The sequence below is a fragment of the Triticum aestivum genome, chromosome 2D, assembly GCF_018294505.1.
Source record: "Triticum aestivum cultivar Chinese Spring chromosome 2D, IWGSC CS RefSeq v2.1, whole genome shotgun sequence".
In the NCBI taxonomy this organism is placed as follows: Eukaryota; Viridiplantae; Streptophyta; class Magnoliopsida; order Poales; family Poaceae; genus Triticum; species Triticum aestivum.
In genome coordinates, this window is record NC_057799.1 from 496,650,012 (window position 1) to 496,668,918 (window position 18,907).

Genomic DNA, 18,907 nt, shown 5'->3' on the forward strand with positions numbered 1-18,907 from the left:
CAAAGGCAGTCCCCGAGTACTGTTCGGGGGGCCTGTTGGTTTGTACTTAATACAAAAGGGTAGCGTGATACATACTGCTTTCAACTGTAAAATCGTCTTAGGAGGTTTGCGTTCCATGGTCGCTCCGACTCCTTGCCGGAGTCGTCTCTCTTGCGTGCTCTTGGTTTTTGCGCGTCGATCAAGTAGTAGGAGTCGTTGCCGAGTGCCTTGCTGACGACGAAGGGGCCTTCCCAAGGGGCCGAGAGCTTGTGCTGGCCGGCTGTTCGCTGGATCAGCCGGAGCACAAGGTCGCCCTCTTGGAAGGATCTTGGCTTGACCTCGCGGTTGTAGTAGCGACGCAGCCCTTGCTGGTAGATGGCGGACCGGCTGAGTGCTAACAGCCGGCCTTCCTCCAGTAGGTCGACGCCGTCTTCTCTTGCTTCCTTGGCCTCCTCTTCCGTGTACATGGTGATCCGAGGCGAGTCGAACTCGATGTCTGTTCGGATGACGGCCTCGGCACCGTACACGAGGAAGAATGGAGTGAAGCCGGTTGACTTGTTGGGTGTAGTGCGTAGACTCCAAAGGACAGCCGGCAGCTCATCGAGCCAGCAGCCGGCCGATCGTTCCAGTGGTACAACTAGTCGAGGCTTGATGCCGGAGAGGATGAGTCCATTTGTTTGCTCGACCTGGCCATTTGACTGCGGGTGGGCAACGGACGCTAGGTCCAGTCGGATGCCCTGCATCGCGCAAAAATGTGCCAGTGCTCCCTTGGCGAAGTTTGTGCCGTTGTCGGTGATGATCCTGAGCGGTACGCCGTACCGAGTGGTGATGTCGGTGATGAATGTCACGGCAGTCGGCCCGTTCAGCTTCTTAATCGTCTTTGCTTCGATCCACTTGGTGAACTTGTCCACCGCGACCAGTAGATGTGTCAAGCCGCCGCGGGCTGTCTTGAAAGGGCCCACCATGTCCAGTCCCCAGACGGCAAAAGGCCAAGTGAGGGGAATGGTCTTGAGTGCAGAAGCCGGCAGGTGTTGCTTGGAACTGAAAATTTGACATCCTCTGCAGCTCTTGACTATTTCTTTAGCATCCTCCAAGGCAGTCGGCCAGAAGAAACCGTGGCGGAAAGCCTTGGCCACGAGTGATCTTGAGGCTGCGTGGTGGCCGCATTCGCCTTGGTGGATGTCTTTGAGGATTGCCACTCCTTTTTCTGGCTCGACACAACGCTGGAAGACTCCAGTGACGCTGCGCTTCACAAGCTCTCTGTTGATTATTGTGTATGCTGCGGCTCGTCGTTGCACTAGTCTTGCTAAGATCTCATCAGCCGGCAGCTCTCTGCTGACTAGGAACTTGAGGATGGGCTGGGCCCATGACGGAGCTGTGACTTCTTCTTCTTTTAATGTAGCCACCATGACTCGGGTGGGTGGGCTGGGTGGCGGTGGAATTGGAGTCGGCCACCGATTCTTGTGTCATTGTAGTCCCCGGGCCGACTGCTGCAGTCCCCGGGCCGGGTTCTGAAGTCCCCGGGCCGGGTGCGACTACGGCAGTCCCCGGGCCATTTGTCGAAGTCGTCGTGCCGCCTGCGGGATTTCTCTGGTCGGATCCGGCTGTATCTGGCGCAGGCGGTACGAAGATGGAATCCGACTCTGGAGACGGCTTGATGGACGGCTTGAGGAGGCGCTGGAGGGAGACGCCAGTCGGTATGGCTTGTCGGGTGGAGCCGATCCGTGCTAGGGTGTCTGCTTGGTCGTTGTCGGCCCTTGGCACGTGAAGGAACTCCCAGCTCTCGAAGTATCCGCTGATCTGCTGGACGAGGAATCGATAGCTCGCCATGTTCGCGTCCTTGGCGTCCCAGTCGCCAGACGATTGCTGCACCACCAGGTCTGAGTCGCAGTAGCACAGGATCCGGCGTATGCCAAGTTCTTTGGCTAGCCGGAGCCCATGTACGAGCGCCTCGTACTCGGCCACGTTGTTGGAGGCGGCGAAGTGGATCTGCAGCGTGTACTTGAGCTTGTCGCCTTTGGGAGAGGTGAGGACGATGCCGGTGTTGGAAATATGCCCTAGAGGCAATAATAAATGGTTATTATTATATTTCTTTGTTCATGGTAATTGTCTATTATTCATGCTATAATTGTATTGTCCGGAAATCGTAATACATGTGTGAATACATAGACCACAACGTGTCCCTAGTAAGCCTCTAGTTGACTAGCTCGTTGATCAACAGATAGTCATGGTTTCCTGACTATGGACATTGGATGTCATTGATAACGGGATCACATCATTAGGAGAATGATGTGATGGACAAGACCCAATCCTAAGCATAGCATAAAAGATCGTGTAGTTTCGTTTGCTAGAGCTTTTCCAATGTCAAGTATCTTTTCCTTAGACCATGAGATCGTGCAACTCCCGGATACCGTAGGAGTGCTTTGGGTGTGCCAAACGTCACAACGTAACTGGGTGACTATAAAGGTGCACTACGGGTATCTCCGAAAGTGTCTGTTGGGTTGGCACGGATCGAGACTGGGATTTGTCACTGAAAGATCGTGGATGTCGCCTAGAGGGGGGGGTGAATAGGCGTTTTAAAATAATTACGGTTTAGGCTTGAACAAATGCGGAATAAACCTAGCGGTTAATTTGACAAGCACAAAACCTACAACAACTAGGCTCACCTATGTGCACCAACAACTTATGCTAAGCAAGATAAACTACTAGGTGATAGCAAGATATATGACAAGAAGCAATATGGCTATCACAAAGTAAAGTGCACAAGTAAAGGGTTCAGGTAAGAGATAACCGAGGCACGCGGAGACGACGATGTATCCCGAAGTTCACACCCTTGCGGATGCTAATCTCCGTTTGGAGCGGTGTGGAGGCACAATGCTCCCCAAGAAGCCACTAGGGCCACCGTAATCTCCTCACGCCCTCGCATAATGCAAGATGCCGTGATTCCACTAAGGGACCCTTGAGGGCGGTCACCGAACCCGTACAAATGGCAACCCTTGGGGGCGGTCACCGAACCCGTACACTTTGGCAACCCTTGGGGGCGGTCACCGGTACCCGTAAAATTGCTCGGGGCGATCTCCACAACCTAATTGGAGACCCCGACGCTTGCCCGGAGCTTTACACCACAATGATTGAGCTCCGAACACCACCAACCGTCTAGGGCGCCCAAGCACCCAAGAGGAACAAGCTCAAGGGCACCAAGCACCCAAGAGTAATAAGCTTCTCAACTTGTAACTTCCACGTATCACCGTGGAGAACTCAAACCGATGCACCAAATGCAATGGCAAGGGCACACGGAGTGCCCAAGTCCTTCTCTCTCAAATCCCACCGAAGCAACTAATGCTAGGGAAGAAAATGAGAGGAAGAACAAGAAGGAGAACACCAAGAACTCCAAGATCTAGATCCAAGGGGTTCCCCTCACATAGAGGAGAAAGTGATTGGTGGAAATGTGGATCTAGATCTCCTCTCTCTTTTCCCTCAAAAACTAGCAAGAATCCATGGAGGGATTGAGAGTTAGCAAGCTCGAAGAAGGTCAACAATGGGGGAAGAACACGAGCTCAAGAGATAAGGTTCATTGGGGAAGAAGACCCCCTTTTATAGAAGGGGAAAAATCCAACCGTTATGTGCTCAGCCCGCACACGAGCGGTACTACCGCTCCACGAGCAGTACTACCGCTCTGGCGGAAGAAGCAGGGAAAAGGAGCAACCAAACATGAACCTTGGGGCGGTATTACCGCTTATAAGCGGTACTACCGCGCACCCCAGCGGTACTACCGCTGGAGGAGCAGAACACGGGACGAAAATGCAGTAGTGGTACTACCGCCCGACCGGAGCGGTACTACCGCTTATAGGTGGAACTGCCGTGCCTTACTGCCATGCAACTACTGCAAAACTCGACACGAAAAATGCAAGACCCAAAATCGAGGCGGTACCAGCGCGGAACCGTAGCCGTACTACCGCTTATGGCCATAGGCGGTACTACCGCTTTGGACAGCGGTACTACCGCTTGGGGTGATAAGCGGTACTGCCGCTCTGGCCGCGGTACTACCGCTAGGAAACCAAAACTGCCATAACTTCTGCATATGAGCTCCGAATTGAGCAAACCCAAGCTTGTTGGATTGAGAAAGACGAGTAGCATCAAAACATAGAGGAGTGAAACCTCCAACCGAGAAGAACCGGCATAACCTCCAACATCGAAAACATCATAGAAGATGCGAGTGAACTCCGTTTTCGATGAACTCGAGCTTGTCATCAAGATGACCATAAGCTCCAAAACTCACAAAGAGAAGAACCAAACAAGAATCAACAAAGATGATGCAAGGATGCAATGGTTTGAGCTCTCTATGAACGATACGATCAAGCTACTCATCGAGAGCCCCCCTTGATAGTACGGCAATCGATCCTATAACCCGGTCTCCCAACTACCATCATGAGACCGGTAAAATACAAAACCTATCAAGAGCAAACCTTTGCCTTGCATATGGTCCACTTGAGCTAGATGATGACGATCTTGACTCCCTCAAGTTGGACCACCTTTCTTGGTTGTGTTGGCTCGATGAAGACTAGTTGATTGCTCCCCCATGCTCCACTATGGGTGAGCCACTCTTCCGCACATCTTCACAAGTCCATTGTCACCACAATGGACGGCAAGCTTCAAGCATTTGATCTCTTCATGATGCTTCACTTGAACTTGCACACCGCAACATCTTCACAAGTCCATTGTCACCACAATGGACGGCAAGCTTCAGGCATTTGATCTCTTCATGATGCTTCACTTGAACTTGCACACCGCAACCTAACCCCACAAAGAACTCTCACAAAGATCATGGGTTAGTACACAAAGCGTAATTGACAATGCTTACCACACCATGGGATCGCTTGATCCCTCTCGGTACATCTTGTGCGCTTTGTGTGTTGATCAACTTGATACACTCTTGACTTAGTCTTGATCAACCTTGACTCTTTCCAACTCTCTTCATTTGGATGATGTCTTGAAGGTAAACATGAATGATCACACAATCTTCTTCTTCAAGACATGCTTGCAATAAGTTCTACTCTCACATGACCAATCTTTGGATAATTCCTTAATAACACCTTGGTCACCACATAAACTCCTTGAAACCAACACATGGACTTCAAGAAATGCCTACGGACAAATCCTTCAAATATAACTCAAGGCAACCATTAGTCCATAGAGATTGTCATCAATTACCAAAACCAAACATGGGGGCACCGCATGTTCTTTCAGTCACTCCATGTGACGGAGAGGTATCTCTGGGCCCACTCGGTAATGCATCATCATAATGAGCTCTATGTCAATAAGGCGTTAGTCACGGGATCATGCATTGCGGTACGAGTAAAGAGACTTGCCGGTAACGAGATTGAACAAGGTATTGGGATACCGACGATCGAATCTCGGGCAAGTAAAATACCGATTGACAAAGGGAATTGCATACGGGATTGATTGAATCCTCGACACCGTGGTTCATCCGATGAGATCATCGTGGAACATGTGGGAGCCAACATGGGTATCCAGATCCCGCTGTTGGTTATTGACCGGAGAGGCGTCTCGGTCATGTCTGCATGTCTCCCGAACCCGTAGGGTCTACACACTTAAGGTTCAGTGACGCTAGGGTTGTAGAGATATGTGTATGCAGAAACCCGAAAGTTGTTCGGAGTCCCGGATGAGATTCCGGACATCACGAGAGGTTCCGGAATGGTCCGGAGGTGAAGAATTATATATAGGAAGTCAAGTTTCGGCCACCGGGAAAGTTTCGGGGGTTACCGGTATTGTACCGGGACCACCGGAAGGGTCCCGGGGGTCCACCGGGTGGGGCCACCTATCCCGGAGGGCCCCGTGGGCTGAAGTGGGAAGGGAACCAGCCCCTAGTGGGCTGGGCGCCCCCCATGGGCCTCCCCCCATGCGCCTAGGGTTGGGAACCCTAGGGTGGGGGGCTTCCCACTTGCCTTGGGGGGCAAGTCACCCCCCTTGGCCGCCGCCCCCACCCTAGATGGGATCTTGGCCGGTGCCCCCCCTCCCAGGGGGCCTATATAAAGGGGGGGAGGGAGGGCAGCAGTAGAACAGCCTTGGGCGCCTCCCTCCTCCCCTGCAACACCTCTCCGTCTCGCAGAAGCTCGGCGAAGCCCTGCCGAGACCCGCTACATCCACCACCACGCCGTCGTGCTGCTGGATCTCCATCAACCTCTCCTTCCCCCTTGCTGGATCAAGAAGGAGGAGACATCACTGCACCGTACGTGTGTTGAACGCGGAGGTGCCGTCCGTTCGGCACTCGGTCATCGGTGATTTGAATCACGACGAGTACGACTCCGTCATCCACGTTCATTGGAACGCTTCCGCTCGCGATCTACAAGGGTATGTAGATGCACTCCCTTCCCCTCGTTGCTAGTATACTCCATAGATGCATCTTGGTGAGCGTAGGAAAATTTTAAATTATGCTACGATTCCCAACAGCCGGCTCCCAAGCCGGTGCGCATCTTGGACCCGTCAAAGTGCATCCGCCAATGGGTAGAGTCGGGAGCCGGCGGTAGGTACTGGGTTTTGGCCCAGTCGACGAGGAAGTCGGCCAATGCTTGCGACTTGATGGCGGTGCGGGGTTGATAGAAGATTGTGTAGGGTGCCAATGCAATGGCCCATTTGGCCACCCGGCCGGATGCATCCCGGCTGCCTATGATCTCGGCGAGCGGAGCAGTGCACACGACCGTGATGGGGTGCTCTTGGAAGTAGGGCTTCAGTTTCTTGGCAGCGAAGTACACCCCATAGCACATCTTCTGGTAGTGCGGGTAGTTTTGCTTAGAGCTGGATAGCACTTCGCTGAGATAGTACACCGGCCTCTGGACTAGCTGGGCTCGGCCTTCCTCCGGGCGCTGGACCACAACAACAGTGCTGACGACTCGGCTAGTCGCGGCGATGTAGAGGAGCATGGGCTCCTTTTCAGTCGGCGCAGCCAGGACAGGCGGAGTGGTCAGCATTTTCTTCAACTCATGGAAGGCTTGGTCGGCTTGATCATTCCACTCGAAGTGAGTGGACTTCTTCATGAGTCGGTACAGGGGGAGAGCCTTCTCGCCTAGTCGGCAGATAAAACGATTCAGGGAGGCTAAACAGCCAGCGAACTTCTGCACATCTCGCAGCTTGGTGGGAATCTCCATCCTCTCGATGGCCTTGATCTTGACGGGGTTGCATTCGATGCCGCGCTCGGAGACCAGGAAGCCCAACAGCTGGCCGGCTGGCACTCCGAACACGCACTTCTCAGGATTGAGCTTGATTTGGAATCGGCGCAAGTTGGCGAATGTTTCTTTCAGGTCTTCCAGCAAGGTACCGCGCTTCTCTGTCTTCACCACAATGTCGTCTACATAGACGTGGGCATTTCTGCCGAGTTGTTTTAAGAGGCATTTCTGCATGCAACGCTGAAAAGTGGCACCGGCATTTCTCAAGCCGAATGTCATTATCAGGTAGCAGAAAGCTCCAAAGGGTGTGATGAAGGCAGTCTTCAGGCGGTCAGCCGGGTCCAACTTGATCTGATGGTACCCTGAGTACGCATCCAAAAAACTTAACAGCTCGCATCCGGCTGTGGAGTCTATTACTTGGTCAATCCGCGGCAGAGCAAACGGATCCTTTGGGCAGGCCTTGTTCAAACTGGTGTAGTCTATACACATACGCCACTTGTTATTCTTCTTCAGAACCAGAACTGGGTTGGCAAGCCATTCTGGAAAGAACACTTCCATGATAAAGCCAGCGGCAAGGAGCCGGGCTATCTCTTCTCCCACGATTCTTCGCTTCTCTTCTGACAGTCGGCGGAGGGGCTGCTTGACCGGCTTCGCATCAGCTCGGACATGTAATTTGTGCTCGGCGAAATCCTTCGGGACACCCAGCATGTCCTTTGGTGACCATGCAAAGATGTCTCGATTCTCACGGAGGAAGTCGACGAGCTCGCCTTCCTATTTGTTGTCCAAGTTCGCTCCAATGACAGCGAACCTCTCCGGGTTCTCCGGGTCCAGAGGTATCTTCTTTGTCTCTTTAGCAGGCTGGAAGGAGCCCTGCACATCACCATCTTTGGGGTTGGGGGACAAGGCCGGCTGCTTGCCGGCCATGGCCACAACCCGTTCCAACAATCTTCTTCTCTTTCGCCACCACGAGGGACTCGGCCAGCCGGCTACTGGCCATGGCGCACTCGATGGACTTCTTGTAGTCGCCGGCTACCGTGATGATCCCCTTCGAGCTCGGCATCTTCATCTTCAGGTAGGCGTAGTGGGGCACAGCCATGAACTTGGCCAAAGCAGGTCGGCCAAGCAGTGCATGATAGGGGCTCTCCAAATCCACTACCTCGAACCATATTGCTTCCCGGCGAAAATGATCTTTGTCTCCGAAGAGAACATCCATTTTGATCTTGCCGATTGGAGAGCAAGACAGGCCGGGGACGATACCATGGAAGACGGTGCGGCTCGGCATGAGCTGCTTTGCTTTGATGTTCAGCTTCTCCATGGTATCGCGGTATAGTATGTTGATACTGCTTCCGCCGTCTATCAAGACGCGGGAAAATCTGGCTGCTCGCCTCTCCGTCGCGAGGGTGACGTCCAAAACCATTGCATAGGAGCCAGGCGAAGGCATCACCTTTGGGTGGTCGGCCTGGCTCCAGCTGATCGGCTTCTCTGACCAGTGCATGAACTCGGGGGTGCTGGAGGTGACTGCATTCACTTCTTGATGCTGTCGGCGTCGGCTGCGCTTGTCGTCGGCTTGACTGGTGAAGACGACGTAGGCGGCATGCTCTTCGGGGAATTCGTCTTGGATGGCGCCGACTGCCGGCCGAGCCGCCGGCTGCTGGGGGGCTGGAGGTGGCGGGCCAGGAGGCGGAGGCGGCAGCATCCCCTCGCCCTTGGTGATGCGGGTGAGCCAATGGCATTTCCGGGTTGTGTGGTTGGACGGCTTCGCGCCGCTGTGGAATTTGCAGGGGGCATCAAGAGCCTGCTCGTAGGAGAAAGCCGGCTGCCAAGGCGGCCGACCACCCTTCTTCTTGGGAGCGGGCCGTTCTTCGGGCTGCTCATCTTCAACTGTGGCCACCTGCCGACTGGAGGAAGTCGGCATGGGGCCCTTGCGCTTGTGGTCGTTCTGGTAGGGGCGCCGATTAGGGTCGCCAGCCGGCATCTTGGGAGTCGGGGCAATCACCTTCCCCGAGGCGTCTACTCGCAGCTCGGTCTTCATTGAGGAGTCGGCTGTGGCGTACTTGTCAGCGATGACCAGTAACTCGTCGAGGGTAGCCGGCTCGTCGCAGAGGAGTCGGTGCTTGAGGAGGGTGCCCTCTCGGCACCCGGCGGTGAAGTACTCGATGGCCTGGACCTCATGCGCCCCCTCGCAGGAGTTGCGGAGCTCGGCCCACCGCGTGAGGTAGTCGCGGGTCGACTCGTTGGGCCCTTGGACGCAGAGGGAGAGCTGGCGAGGCTTGGGAGGCCGCTTGTAGGTGCTAGTGAAGTTGCAGACGAAGACTTCTGTGAAGTCCAGCCAACTGTTGATGCTGCAAGGCTTGAGGCTGTTGAGCCATGTACGCGCCGTGCCCTGCAGCATGAGGGGGACGTACTTCACGGCGACTCGTCGATTGCCGTTGGCTATGCTGACGGCTGTGGAGTAGTCGATGAGCCAATCTTCCGGCTTCACTGAGCCGTTGTACTTGGGCGTGTCTCTGGGGAGCGAGAACCCTTTGGGGAAGGGCTCGTCGTGGATGCGGGGGCCAAAGCATGGCGGGCCGACATCGTCTTCTTCTTCTAACGCCAAGGATCGAGCAAGGTGGTCGATCCTGTGGCGGGCGTCGTTCTCGCCGACTCCTTCTCGGCGGCCGAGTCGGTCGCCAAGAGTCGGGTGTGTGATAGGCGGCGGAGTGAGGCGTCTTTCTCTTCGAGGCGGAGGAGGGGGCAGATTTCCTTGGTGCTCTACTGCTCGAGGGCGGCCCTCCGTATCGCGCTCGATGGTGATGCGAGTCCGGCTGCGGCTGGCAGCCGGCTCCTTGTCTTTCTTCTGGCGTGCGCCGCTCGCAGTCGGCGAGCGGGACGTCGCGGCGTGCTCCCGGCGCGGGGGATGGCTATCAGCACGGGCGCCGGCTTCGTGCCATTCTGCAGCCGCGTTGATCAGCTGCTGGATCCGTCTTGTCATGTAGGGGAGCTCGTCGGCTCCCAGCCCATTGAGCTCTTCTGCGGCCGCCTGGGCGGCTCGCAAATTCTCGAGCGGGGTGGCGTAGACGGGGCGATCTGCCCCCAGCATGCTGGCGACGGCCGCGCCACGCTTCTGAACGAAGCCGGCTCGGCTCGGGCCGCTAGGCGGCGGGGTACCGAAGGCGGCGCGGTCGACTTCGCGCTGGTGAGCCTCGGTGAGGCGTCTCATGGAGGCTATCTTCTGGCCCTCCGTGATGAGAGCGAGGCGGCGTGCCTCCAAGGTCTCGGCGTCGGCATCGGCCGGGATGGGGACGGAGAGGTCGTGCATTGCCGCTTGCAGGGCGTCGTGGGCGTTCTCGCCTGAGTTGGCGACGTGGCTGATGACCAGCACTTCGGTGACAGCGCTGCTGCCGCTGTCAGCTCGTGGGAGGGGGTCGTCGAAGACCACCACGTCGGAGGGGTAGGCGTCAAGCGATGCGGTGTCGGAGTCGACAAGCATCGGGTCGGTGGAGCCGACCGACTCCACATCTGCAGCAAGCTCGCTGGAGACATGAAGCTGGTCGAGGAGGCTGACAAGGCGGCTCTCGGGGTAGTCCGTGCCTGCGTCGGACGCAGGCTCGTCGGAGATGCGAGTCTCCCCGAGCAGATCGGCGAGGCGGCTTGCTGCACAGGCGTCGCCGACGCCTTGCAGCGCGTCGAGGCAAACGCCATCGGGCGCAGCAGGCTGGCTGCGCTCGCGGGGGAGGAAGAGGGTTCCCGTCCAGAACAGGTCTCCGGACGACGGTGCACCTGGCCCACGGTGGGCGCCAAATGTCGGGTGGTTGGTGCGACATATGCCAACGGATGGCTTATCATTGTGGGTGCCAATAAGACGTCGCCGGTGCCTGGAAACGGGATGAGGCGAAGACATGCACGCCGGCGGATCTTACCCAGGTTCGGGGCTCTCCGAGGAGATAACACCCCTAGTCCTGCTCTGCGGGGTCTCCGCATGATCACTAGATCGGTGAAAGTAGCTACAATCGCTCCTAGAGCTGTTGGGTTCAAGGGAGAAGAAGAACAAGGCTAGCTCTCTCTTCTCTCTATCTGTGGTGTGTGTGTGCTATGCTTAGAAGCCCACCCTTTGCATGGGTACTCCGGGGGGTTTATATAGGCCTACCCCCGGGGGTACAATGGTAATCCCAGCCGTCAGTGTCTATGCTTGCCGGCTTCTCCGCCGGCTGTTGGGCCCCGCCGACGGGTGGGTCCCGCCAGCTGCCGGCTTCTGGGTCGACAGGCCGGCCCCACCGCCTAGGGTCTTGTCGGCGGCTGCGTACTGTTGCTTCGCCTCTGATGACGAGGGCTTTGTTGAGGTAAGCGTGGCTACAGTGGGCCGCCTCGGGGGCTCTCACTGTAGCCTTACCTCGTCTCGTCTCCTTAATGAGGCTCCTGCTTCGAGGAAGGGAGTAGCCGGCTTCTGGGGGCCGGCTACGCCCTTGGCCGACTGGGAAAGGCAGGGCCGCCTTCGTGCCTCTCTCTGGCCGAAGGGGCCCGCCGCCCGTGGGCCGTACGGGAGTCTGTCGTGGATGACGTTGAGGCCAGCATGGCTACAGTGCCGAGCCGCACGAGAAGCGGCTGTCCCGTACGGCCTTCTGTAGCCATGCCCGCCTCGGGCTTCTGGGGTAGAGGGCCGCACTGTGGCCACACCCCGTCTTGTCACCGTTATGAGGGAGTAGCTTTGGTGGTTGAGGTCTCGGCCGGCTCCTTGGAGTCAGCGCTCTTCGAGGCCGGTTTCTTGGAGTCGGCCTCCCCGCGGTTATCTTTGGGGAGGGAGGTCGCTTGAGGCTGGGCCGCCTTCCATGAGTCGGCTTCGGAGGTAGCCGGCCAGGGAAGGGGGTCTAATGCTTGGAGCGTTGGGGGGCCCGAAGGCCTGGTAATTTTTCTGAAGAACCAGGGGTAGTCGGTTAGGCTACCCGTGGCCATTTACTCCGACAACCTATCATTCCTTGTTTGCTCCCAAAATTTTTGGGCATGCTTCTACATCCAAATAATTGCCTCATGCCAAAATTCAACTTTATTTTCCTAGTGAATCTTCCTCAGTGAATTTTCAAAGTTTCTGTTAGACAGAAGCCATTGTGAAGAAAGTACTAGCTAGGTGTATCCCAATGAGTTGAAATTTTGCATGCCTATTCCTGTGCTCATATCATTACTCTCCTCCAATTTTCAGCTCCATCCAATCATCTGTGTGAGCATAGGATCAAATTTTTGTTTCTGGCAATATTTTCAGGTTGTGAAGCAAGTATATTTTATACTGCTTCATTAATTCTGAGAAATTACCAGATTGTGCTCCTACCAAAATAACTTATTTCCACCAAATTTGGGACCATTTCATCAAGCCATTTTATCACCAATATTCTTGCAAGTTTCTGGACAGAGAGGATGCATGTGAAGCAAGTATCATTCTGGCAAGTCCATTTGGTATGAAATTTTTACAGCATCTCTATATGTGCAAAACATGTTGCCTTGACAAATTTGAGATCAAGTGGCTACTCCAAGTGAGTGCATCATCTAGATCAAGTTTCTGGACCATAATGTGAGTTGCACAGCAACTATATTAGTTTGTGGTCCATTGTACTCCAAAACCCCAGGATTATAGTCCTTCCTAAGCTAATCACCCCAGACAACAACTTAGGCCCTAATCAATTCTCTCTTGAGCACAGTGGCCTGATAAAGTTTGCTACAACAAACTTTCATCGATGCCCACCTCAGCTACAGAGCCCCGTCTCTCGAGCTTTCACTTTCTACAGCCTCCAGGGTGGAAAGATAACATCCCAGACAAGGTTTGCCATCCCCTCCAGTCCTCTCTTTGCCATGTCGCGTGGTGACTGCACCACTGGCATGCCAATTCACGCGCTCTGCTCGCTGTGGCCGCTTCCAGGACGTCGCCTAGCTCCGGCCCCTCTCCCTTTCGTCGCCTCACGCGCGTGACCATGTCTAGTGTATTCCCCTCGTCGTCGACCTCTCTCTGGACCCCTCTCCCCCTCCGTCCGCTTCCTCGTCGGAGCTCGCCGCCGCACGCCCACGGGAGCACAGTGGCCTACATGGCTTTAATGCGCTCGTCTCTTCCTGCCCGTGCTTCTTGGCGTCGTCCTTTGCCCCATGAGCCTTCCTTCTACTCCTCCCCGCCGCCTTCCGTCCAGTTTGCACACGTGCACACGCGTACGTGGGCATGCCCGAGCCTCGCCCACGCGTCCGTGGCGGCACCGCATCGCCCCGGCTATTTAAGCTACCCCCAGCCGCGTCTCTCCTCCCCGTCCACTCCAGCAAGCTCATGGACGCCTCGAGCCCTCCAATGGCCGCCTCGGTCGCTGATGACCTCTGCTGAAATCCGAGCGAGCCCGAGCCCCTCTCCTGCTTCCTTCTCCACCAGAGGAACCCCTCACAGACTATAGCGCCTCCCTGCCATCTACTTCCTCCTCCGGTGACTCGTGGCCTCGAGGCCATCTCCGGCCGTAGCCGCTGTTCGCCGCGGTGTCTGCTCCGCTCAACTGCGAGCTCCCCGACGGCTGCGTCCCCCAGGAACGGGACCGCATAGTTCTCCTGCACACTTCGGTAGGCCGGCCATCGCCAATGGTAGCCCGTGCCGCCAGCAATCGCCGTCGGGAGCCGCCCCTCTCCTCTGCCTGGCGCGCGCGAGAAGAATACGAAGGAGACGACCAGCTCAACCTGCCAGTGGGCCCTTGGCCCACACGTCAGCCACTCCAGGCGTTGGCCTGTCCCGCCCATCGGATTAAGTGGAGGCGTACTTCCCGAAGAACGCTACCGTTTCACCGAAGGCGCAACGGCTATAATACGCCTTCTGCGTCACCCCCGCGTGGCACTATTTGGCCTGGCCCATGTGCACAGTAGCAGCAGCAGCAGATTTGGCCCGCGCAGCCCAGTCCAATAGTGCTATTTTTCATTTATCGGTGGATTTTCTGGCAAGGGATCGTATGTAAATAAAATAATTGCAGAAAGGTCCCTGATAGAAAAACCACTGTATCTTTTCAGTCACAACTCCAAATGAGGTGATTCCAAAGCCCACTTATTTGTCTCGTCGAGCCCATTCTGTTGGTATCATTTTCACCACGTGACAACATTATGAAAATGACCATTTTGCCCTTGCCCTTACTCAGCCCCCTCCGAGAGAGAACATTTTCCGGCGATTCTTTCCGCGAACTTCTCGCACTTCTTCCCGGTGAATCCATCCCTCCCAGGCAAGCCACACCCTCCACTTGCATGACTGCAATGCAATGACATGGTTTTCTTTATTTGAACTTATTTAAAATATTGTTTTAGCTACATGACTTTGTACATGGCATTTCCTGGAGTTGTTCTGATCTTGCTATTGCCATGCTACTGTTTGGATAACTAGAATTTATGCTTGAAGTTGATGGATGACATGTTGCCATTGGATTATTAGTGGCTAGTATTATTTTCATCATGATGATAGTTGATGTTATGCTTTGGAGTATTATGTTGGATATGATGTTATCATGTGGATCTTAGGTTGATAATTTGATCTTGCTATTGGATTAGTAGTATCTTGATTTCTTGGATTCATCATGATAGTAGTGTTATGCTATCCTCGGAGTATTTTGATATGATGTATTATGCTTTGGATTATTTGTTGGATATTGTCATGACTTGGATTACGGGTGGATTTATGATATCGGTATAACAGTAATACTTTGGGGACAAATTCCGTCATTTCGTTGGTCAGGTGCCACCGAACCAGGCTTTTCCAGTGCAACCCCATTTCCCTTTATGGGAAGGCCCTAATGCGATCTATTGACATGTCTCTCGCCGGTGCCTCCAATGAGGGAAGGTTATGGGCGCGGCTACCCTGATTAGTAGGAAAACATAAGCCTTGTGTGCCCGTAGTTGCATAGGGCCCTTTTTGTCCCTGTTTGGGACCATTTTTGTTTTGCCACGACGGTGGCCGGCCACGTAGGTGGCGGATTTCACGAGTTGACATCGGGGCCACCCATGACTTATCCCAAAGGGGAGTTTGTCAGAGTGGTCGGGAGAGTGTCATTGCAGTAGATCAGTTTTGCCAGAACGCCGTTGGTCCACCCGAATGGGAGTGCGTGGCCATGGGTTCTGTGATGTGGGTACAGTGTGCTAACCTATGCAGAGTGTGTGTTTAATCTATTGATAGCCGCATCCTCGGTCATGGGCACAAGTTCATACCAGGTCACACCGTTTGATCAACACTCACATGACAGAATGACTTATAGGTGATTTATATGTTGATATATTGTGAGCAGTAACAGTTTGGCAGGATGTTGATGATGATGTTGGGATGATCTCAAGGATGATCATTCAGTATGTGATGTGGTCACAAGGTGAGCATGTGGATGTTTTGGTCACGAGGTGATCGTGTGGATGTTTTGATCATGAGGTGATCAGGTGGATCACGAGGTGATCGAGATGGTATGTTGCTTGGCCAGATAGCCAAGAGTGAGATGGGTGTTGAGATTGAGATGTTGGTTTATCAGCATTGTAGTAGTTTCATACCATTCTTAGTAGCTGCTTTCGTATCATAGTAGTTGTTAAATTAATTAACATGTTTAATACTAGGTTGTTGTTTTGCCTTGATGCTTTTGGTTGTTGTGAGCTTGCAAGTACATTCAATGTACTAACCTGGCGTGTCATGCCAGATTGCAGGTGATGCCATGATTGATTGTTTGTCGAGGTTTCCGCTCGAGCGAGCTAGATCGTGTCCCAGCTAGAGCCCTTGCGGAGTGGAGTTCACCACATTCGTCGTTGTTCCACTGCTAGAAGTATTCTGCTGCTACGAGTTATTCCGCTGCTAGCATAGAGCTACCTTAGCAGACGTAGTGTCGCCGTGCTGATGTAATCCTTTGTAACATCGGACCTTTGTATCCATTATCCTTTGTAATAAGAGTTGATTTGTTCTATGCCAAGCAGTGCCGTATTCCAGAAGACTTCTCCTCGATCTATGGGCTGGAATACGGGGCGTTCCGGTCTCTCTGAGCCGGGGTGCCACAGGCTACCCGTGGTCAATCCCTCCGACACAAGTCATAGCAAAATTTTGGCTCTCTCGAATAGGTGTGTCCAGAAAGGATAGATGACACAACATAAAAAGCAAAGCAAGCAAAGACTCATATCATACAAGATGCTCCAAGCAAAACTCATGATATGTGACGAATAAAAATATAGCTCCAAGTAAAATACCGATGGTCGTTAGAAGAAAGAGGGGATGCCACTCGGGCATCCCCAAGCTTAGTTGCTTTCTTCTCTTTTAGATAATTGTTTGGGATGCCATCGGCATCCCCAAGCTTAGGCTTGTCTTACTCCTTACTCCTCCATCCATCGTGATCCCACTCAAAACTTGAAAACTTCAATCACACAAAACTCAACAAAACCTTCGTGATATCCGTTAGTATAACAAAGAAAATCACTACTCTAAGTACTGTTGCAAACCCATTCATATTTTATTTTTGCATTATATCTACTATATTCCAACTTTGCTATGGCTCATACCCCCCGATAGAGTCCATAGATTCATAAAAATAACCATACAACACAAAGAAAAATAGAATCTGTCAAAAACAGAACAATCTGTAGCAATATGTAAACTTCGTATACTTCTGTAACTCCAAAAATTCAGAAACATTAGGACAACATGGGAAATTTGTATATCAATCTTGTGTAAAAACTTCAGGATTTTATCGCACTTCTGTTTTTTAATTCTGTGGCTGGCTCATAAAGTTTCTGTTTTTCAACGAGATCAAAGCAACTATCACCCAACATGATCCAAAAGGCTTTGCTTGGCACAAACACTAATTAAAACATAAAAACACAATCATAATAGTAGCATAATTGTGCAAACACTCAACAACAGAAAGAAAAAGACAAAAATAAATTTTATTCATTGGGTTGCCTCCCAACAAGTGTTAGGCATAATGCAAAGGTTGAAGTATTGTCATCTTTAGTTCTAGATTCATAAGATGCCCTCATGATTGATTCATATGGTGGCTTAATTCTTGTCCTAGGGAAGTGTTCCATCCCCTTTCTTAGTGGAAATTGAAATTTACTATTGCTTTCTTTCATATCAATCACGATACCAGTAGTACGTAAAAACGGTCTACCAAGAATAATTGGAGAAGACGGATTGCAATCAATATCAAGAACAATAAAATCTATGGGCACATAGTTCCTATTTGCAAGAATAATAACATCATTAATTCTTCCCAAAGGTTTTTTAATAGTAGAATCCGCCAAGTGCAAATTTAAAGAACACTCTTCAATATTGGTGAGACCAAGCACATCACATAAAGATTTCGGAATTGTAGAAACACTAGCACCCAAGTCACATAAAGTAAAACACTCATAATTTTTATCTTGACTTTGATAGTATGTTCCCATTCATCATGTAATTTTCTAGGAATTGAAATCTCTAATTCCAACTTTTCTTCCAAAGCTTTCATCATAGCATTGCAATATGTTTAGTAAAAGCTTTATTTTGTTCATAGCATGGGGTGAATTTATCTTGGATTGCAACAAATAAATACAATCAATCAAGGAACAATTATCATAATTAAAGTCTTTGTAGTCCAAAAGAGTGGGCACATCACTAGTTAAAGTTTTGACCTCTCCAAACCCACTTTTATCAATTTTTTCAACAAGATTTTCACCCTCCAAATTATTAGGACGCCTTCTAGCTAAAGTTGACTCTTCTTCAGTCCCTTTATCATCAATCTTAATTTCTACTAAACTAGGAATCAATAGAAGAAACACCAATCATTTTAAGATCTTCAATAATTTTATGAAAGCGATCGCTAGAAAACGCTTTTTCTAAAAAATTTCTTTTAGCTCTAAGCATAACGGTTCTTTTCTTACTTTCATCCATAAAAACGTATAAATCTTTAATTGATTCTTCAACCTTAGGCACAAAAATTTTCATCTTGAGATTTTCTACATCATGAGAAATTCTATCAATACTTGTAGACATATCATCAATCTTATTCAACTTTTCCTCTATCGGGTTGTTGAAAACTTTTTGAGCATTGATGAATTATTTAATATTATTCTCAAGATCAGAGGTGTTCCTATTATTATTATAAGAAGGATTACCATAGGAATTACCATAATTATTAGAGCAATTTCCCGGAAAAGGTCTAGGATTAAAATTGCCTCTATAAGCATTGTTATTAAAATTATTTCGTGAGACAAAATCCACATCTACGGCATCACTATTTTGCTCAATAAAAGTAGACAAAGGCACATCATTACGGTCGATAGGAGCATTTTTATTAGAAACCAACTTCATAAGAGCATCCACTTTTTCACTCAAAGAATTTATTTCTTCAACCGAATTAACCTTTTTACTAGTAGGAGCTCTTTCGGTATGCCATTGTGAATAATTTGCCCTAATATTATCAAGCAATTTAGTAGCTTCACCCAAAGTAATTTCCATAAAAGTACCACCTGCGACAGAATCTAAAAGATATCTAGAAACAAAATTCAATCCTGCATAAAAAATTTGTATGATCATCCAAAGATTTAAACCATGAGTAGGACAATTTCTTAGCATCAATTTCATTCTTTCCCAAGATTGCGCAACATGTTCATGCTCAAGTTGCTTAAAATTCATGATTTGTGTCCTAAGGGAAATAATTTTTGCAGGCGTAAAATACTTAGTAATAAAAGCATCTTTGCACTTATCCCAAGAATCGATACTATTGCGAGGCAAAGAAGAAAACCAAATTTTGGCACGATCTCGCAAA